Raw genomic sequence first — 6,764 nt, 5'->3', positions numbered from 1 at the left:
ACCTGTTGTACTCACTCATTGGTGAAAGTTAAATAAGCCAAACCATAAAAGGTACTTAATTCAGGAGCGTGGCATGTAGCTGACATTCAGTGGGTATTAACTCTTATTTTTTTTAAATTACAATTTAAACTGCTATTATAGTCCCTTTATATATTTCTGATCTCCTTTCTATATTATAAAATCCTTTGGGGAATAAAATCTATTAGCATCCTTCCCATGACTTCTTTTCCCCTAGCATTCAACTATATTTTGAATGAAAAATAAAAGCATTCCTCATTCTCTTCCCTGAACAATTCAACTAAAAATGTTTCAGTCCACTGCTGTCCCTAAATTTCTTTTTTTTTTAATTTTTTATTGTAATTAATAAAAGGGTTACATGATATTTGCCAGATAGAAGGTGCATTAATTCACATACATTGATACCCTTTCACATGTCTTGGTACCCATTACCTCCCCCCCACCCCCCCACCCATCTTGGTTTTCCCCCCTTCCCTATCAAATTTCAAATAACCGAATACAAATAAATTCAATATATCAGATAACAAACTGAGATACTGTAACAATATGAGATACCCAATGTCCCTAAATTTCTTACCTGGGCCTAATTTTCCATAGCACTCAATTACAATGTATCTCTATTATTTTGTGATTGGTTCTACTGTTTATTTTCTCTATTAAAATACAGTGTAGAAGACAATGATTATTGCTGAATCCCAGCACCAAGGTCAAAGCTTTGTGTACAGCAGGAACTTGAGAAGTATTGGCTAGATGGGGGGAGTATTAGAAAGATGGAAACCTCTCCTCTTGTTTGTTTTTCCAGAGTTGCATTTCTGTTTCAGTCCTTTGAGATTAGTCTAATAAGATATCACATACTACGAAATTTATAAATAATAAAGATTTCTTTTTTACAGTTCTGGAATCTATGAAGTCCAAGATTAAGGTACTGACTGATTATCTGGTGAAGGCTGATTCTGTTCTTCCAGGAATGATATCTCATTTCTGTAGCCTCACATGGAAGAAAGCCAAAGGGCCAAAGGCTCTGTGCTCTATGAAGCCTCTCTTATGAGACATTCATTCTACCCAGACATTCTTAAAGGCTCCATGTTGTAGACTATTACACTAGCGGTTAAGTTTCACTGCATTAATTTTGGAGGTACACATTTAGAACACTGAAATCTCTAAATAAAACTATATCACTGTCTGCTCCTCGAAGCTCGGTTTATAGAGAACAATTGGAAATTTTGCCAGACAATTCTGCTATGTAATTATCAGTTGAAACTCAGACTTCGATTGGAAGTAGGCAGTGGCTACTGGTATTGCTTACTCTCAGCTTGTCTGCCTTGCATTGGGGCATGAGAGGGAAATACAGCTCTCTGTCTCCATGCAGTCAGCCAGTGCCTCAAACCAGAGCTTTCTAGACAAAACCAGTTAAAGGTTCACAAGATACAAGACTTCCTCAGGCCCATCAATTGAAGAGACCATATATTCTAAATGATATAGGATGTGGGCTTCCTGTTAGAGCTGGGTCCTAAGATGTTATTTAGGGGTCAGTTGACTTGGACTTTGTACCCTTAGATCCCAAACAAGTTTGAGAAATAAGCATAGTGGTGCTGGCTATGACATTTAAATGAGTGGCTATTACAACCTAATCTAGCATCCTGAGGAACACAAACTATTGTGGTGGATTATATGAAAAGCCAGAAAGAAGGTAAGGGGAGTCACAATATTTCCAAATAAATCACCAAATTCAAGCAGCCTGAAATGATAAGAAACTGGCTATTCACACTCATTAGTTCATTTCAAACAATCATGAAATCTCTCATCTTCCTTGATTGTCCTCCATTCTTTCTAGAGAAGAGTGATTTACCAGCTTTTGCTAAACTTGACAAGTTGTTCTAATTTTACCTGGCACAATGTTTTCTAAAACCAGAGTATACAGGGACTATACAAAATAACATCAGTGCCATTTACATAGACCTATGCAGAACAAGGACCACCTATAGCTAACTTTACTAAAAAAAAATATTGTGGGGTTTTTTTTTTATTGTTGTTGTTCTTTTTTTTCTAGTTCTAAACTATGCAGGAGCTAGACGTTGAAACAATTCCATTTTGTTTTTTCCTTTCCTGTTGCAAAGAAGGAGAATCCTTTCCTACAAATAAGTGTGACTTGAACTTCAAGTTTAATGGACTTGAACAATGGACTTCATTTGCCCTCTATCAATATTTGGATTGTTAGAATCCTTTGGTTCTATCTCCAAACCACCAATCTTCCCACCACATGAGTCGTTTCGATTGTTGACCCCTGCTTCAAAACTGACCCACTAGGCTGGGAGAGTGGCCTAGCGGTAGCGCACTTGACTAGCATGCCCGAAGTTCTGCATTCAATTCCTTGGTATCACATGTAAAAAAAAAAAAAATGGGGCCAGAATTGGTGCTGTGGCTCAAGGGGTAGAGTGTTAGCCTTGAGAAAGCCCAAAGACGATGTCCAGGCCCAGACTTCAAGCCCAGCACTGGCAAACAAAAAAAACTGATCTACTCAAAATATTGCAGCATAAAACATAAAAAAGAAAACCCACAAAAACAAGTAAGTAGCAGCTATCTTCTTTTGATAAAGAATGTCTTTAGTATTTTGGCGACATTGTCCCATAGGAGCTTGGTCAGGCCAGCTCAGGAACCATGATTACTATCCCAAAATTGAAGGATGGGTTCACATGAGCTCTTTATATGTTTTGCCCTTTGAACATACTGGCCAGAGGATCAGACTTGGTCCAGGACCAGGAGGTGTGGTAAAAGATTGACTTTCTAAGGGCTCAAGTTCCTTGGCTGCATTAACATGAGTCATCTTTGTTGTTAAAGACCTTCTCATTAGTAACACCAGTGCAACTTATGCTTGGTTTGAAAAAACCAAATCCTAAAGTTTAAAAGGTAGTCTGCACATTTAAAGGTCTTATATTCTAGTTGGGGTTGTAAGATAGATCTATGTAGTGGTTATATCTTGTGAAGAGCAAGTAAAAAAAAAGAGAATGGGACAAATAATTAAATTTTCTGTCTTAGAAACTTTTGTCACACCTAATGTCATACTCTAAAACAAAATGTGTGATAAAGACCAGGTATGGTACAAACTCAATGAATGCTACAGGTATGAAGAGCTATATAAGATGTCACTGACTGATAGATGACATGTTCCTTCAGCTCTCTTATTTCCACCAAAAAAAAAAAATCATAGATGAGGCCGACACATGAAGATCATTTCAAGGGCTCACAAGTTGGAGATTTTAGCAAGGGTTTATTTTAATGTAACAGGATAATGTGGGGAGAAAAAGAAAAAAAAAAGTCTCCACTCACAGGAAATAACAAAGTCCTAAAATGGTGACTCTTACCAATGACCTTTATACTTTCTGGCCTGGAAAAAACACACCCTTGTCCTTAGACAATGGCTTTGGGAGGAGAACATGTGTGCGATGTTATTTAGGTACGTCTGAAATGCAGAGACAATAGTATTACCTTTTGCCAGACAATTGTCTTTCAGTTTCTTGCTCTTAAAAAAAAGCATTTAGAGATTTTAACATCTTCTTCAGAAGGCAGATAGTATTTTTAGCTTGCTCTCCCCTGCTATGGTTCTGGAGTTTAAGTTGGTGGCCTTGTGCTTGCTAAGCTAGTATTCTACCACTTGAACCCTGCCCTCAGCCCTGCCTTTTGCTGGTTATTTTTTTAATGGAGTGCTTCACGAATTTGCATGTCATCCTTACGCAGTAGCCACACTAATCTTCTCTGTATTGTTCCAATTTTAGTACATGTGCTGCCAAAGTGAGCACTTTGCTGGTTATTTAGACAGAACTAGCTACTCTGAATTTTTGGATTTTACTTCCCGGTTCTAATGCTGGTGTCTTTCCTTTTTAATATTTATGAGTCTTAATTTCCCTGACTCCCCATCTATTTTACCTCGAGGAGACCTGGAAAAGGTACACTGAGGAGATGAGGTAAAGAAAAGGTAACATTTCTACCTGACATAGAAAATTCAAAGGTCCACAGGGGCCCTATGGGAAAAACGAATGAATGAGACTGATGGAAGGATTGCAGACTTAATTCCACATGCTCAGTGGTGATGACACTGCCCCTGCCTCTTTGCTAGGCAGAAGTGAGGACTATATTACTCTAGTAATGACCTTGCTTTCCAAGAAAAGTTGGACATCCAGATAGCCACAAGAAACACACAGGTTTCAAAATACTAGCCAATAAAATAGACCCTGTTCTAGGTCATGTAAAACCATTACTGGCGGAACTGGATCATCCCTGCAACTCTGATCTTATCCTTCAACGTGAGCAGCTAAAGCAAAGTTCTTTGCTCTCTTACCTAACCTTTTGCATTTCAAATAACTTGTTTTACTTTATGAAAAATACACATAACCCTGGTTAAATTGATATTAGATACACTGCATTTACTTTGCATAATTCCCTAATTTTGAAGAGGAAATTGGAGATACTTGCCCCCCTCCATAAGATTTTGCTCTGTCAATAATAATTGTTCTGAGCCTCTAGCACACTTGTAAGAACTGTTGAACAGGAGTTGGCCCTGATTAATTAAACTCTGTTTGCTGAGAGCAAATGGCAGGGCCCTCATTCACTCTGCTTGCCTCTCCAAGGAGGCAACTGTTCTTGGATTTCAGTTTCGTTACTATGGAAATTTATTCCTCCCAACTTACTTTTTATATTCGTATTGTGAAGCAACATACAATGTATGTTTCATGTTAACTTTATTTTTGCCAGTCATGGGACTTGAACTTTGGGCCAGGATGTTGTCCCTGAGCTCTTCAGCTCAAGGCTACCACCCACCCCATGAGCCACAGCACCACTTCCAATTTTCCGGTGGTTAATTAGAGATAAGAGTCTTATGGACTTTAGTGCCCAGCCTGGCTTTGAACCACAATCCTCAGATCTCAGCCTCCTGAGTAGGCTTATAGGCGTAAGCTGCTGCCCCTAGATAATTATAACTTTTGAGCATATCATTCCGTGGAATTGAGGACATTCTCAGAATTCTACAACCATCGCTACTATTTCCAGAACTTTCTAATCTTTCCAAATGAAAACTTGGTGCCCGTTACATAATTCTATGCATCCCCTTCCTGTAGACTCTGGAAACTTCAATTCTTCCTTCCGTTCATCTCTCCCTCCTTTCCTTCATTTCTTCTTTCCTTCCTCCCTCCAGTATATCCTCTCTTTCCCTCTGTTTCTCTCTTTTCCTTCCTTCTTTCCGTCCTTCCTTCCTTTCTTGCCTCCCTCCCCTCTTTCTCCCTCTCCTACTCTGTCTCTCTGTCTCTATCTCTGTCTCTATCTGTGTCCCTGTCTCTCTGTCTCTATCTGTGTCTCTGTGTCTCTGTCTCTGTCTCTGTCTCTCTCTCTCTCTGTCTCTCTCTCTCTTCTTTTCTTTAGCTTTTCAATCAAGGTTGGTGCTCTACCACTTTAACTACACCTTCACTTCCACCATTTTTCTGATTCATTCAAGATAAGATTGGTCTGCCTGCACTAGCTGTCAACCATGATCCTCAGCTCTCAGCCTTCTGACTAGTTAGGGTTATTGGCATGAGCCATCAGCATTTGACTCAGATTCAGCCCTCTATCTCTATGAATTTGCCGACTCTAGACAGCTCACACAATGAAGTTACATTTGTCCTTCTGCATCTGACTTCTTACCCCATGTAATGTCTTCATCCCTACTGCTGTCCATGGCCCATTTCCTTCCGTTGCTGCTCTTCCTTTCCCTCATGGTTCCTGCCCGAGTTGTCTAGTTTAGCTGTAAAAACACATATAGAAGGATAACATATATTTTTTTGCCAGTCTTGTGGCTTGAACTCAGAGCCTAAATACTGTCCTTGAGCATTCTCAAGGCTAGTTCTCTACCACTTGAGCCACAGCACCACTTCCAGCTTCTTCTGTGTATGTGTTACCGAGGAATTGAACCCAGGACTTCATGCATGCCAGGCAAGCACTCTACCACTAGGCCACACTGCTGGCCCCTAGAAGGATAATATTTTTAGCACCCAAACTGCCTAATTATACATCACTGAAAGCCACAATTGTCTCAAAATGACAGGATCTTCATTTAACCAAATCAGTGACTTTCAGATTGCATTTGAATCTAGACTCTTATCTGGCCCCAGAAAAGTGATTTCTGCTTTTAGTGCTTAGCATCTGCATCTGAAAAATAAAGTGTGTGGGGGGGATGATAAAAATTTGGGGGAATCCTGACAGCCATGTCATATACAAGCATAAGTATGAACGTGGCAACACTAAGTTACTTAAGAATCTTTTACTAGCAGGGTGGGAGTTTACGCCTATGATTTTAGCTACTCAGGAGGCTAAGATCTAAGGATCGAGGTTCAAAGCCAGCCCGGGCACAAAAGGACCTGAGACTCTTATCTCCAATTAACCTCTAGAAAATTGGAAGTAGGGGCCGGGAGTTTGGCCTAGTGGTTAAAGTGCTTGCCTAGCATGCATGAAGACCCGGGTTCGATTCCTCGGTACCACATACATAGAAAAAAAAAGCCAGAAGTGGTGCTGAGGCTCAAGTGGTAGAGCTCTAGCCTTGAGAAAGTCCAAGGACAGTGCTCAGGCCCTGAGCTCAAGCCCAGGACTGGCAAAAAAAAAAAAAAAATTGGAAGTGGAGCTTGGCTCGTAGCCTTGGGCTGAAGAGCTCAGGGACAGCGCCCAGGCTGAGTTCAAGCCCCATAACCCACCAAAAAAAAAATCTTTTACTAATTTCATTT

General features: G+C 40.0%; 1 non-coding gene across 1 annotated transcript; it reads right to left on the bottom strand.

The window, feature by feature from the left end:
- Positions 1-3,708: 3,708 nt before the first annotated feature.
- LOC150049616 (U6 spliceosomal RNA) lies at positions 3,709-3,815 on the bottom strand. The gene has a single exon (XR_016538917.1). It is a non-coding gene; the product is annotated as a U6 spliceosomal RNA (small nuclear RNA).
- Positions 3,816-6,764: the final 2,949 nt, after the last annotated feature.

The sequence above is a fragment of the Megascapheus bottae genome, chromosome 19 (genome assembly GCF_031878675.1).
Source record: "Megascapheus bottae isolate mThoBot1 chromosome 19, mThoBot2.hap1, whole genome shotgun sequence".
Classification (NCBI taxonomy): domain Eukaryota; kingdom Metazoa; phylum Chordata; class Mammalia; order Rodentia; family Geomyidae; genus Megascapheus; species Megascapheus bottae.
Note: the sequence above shows the minus strand (reverse complement) of the source record. Positions and strands in the feature narration are given on the sequence as shown.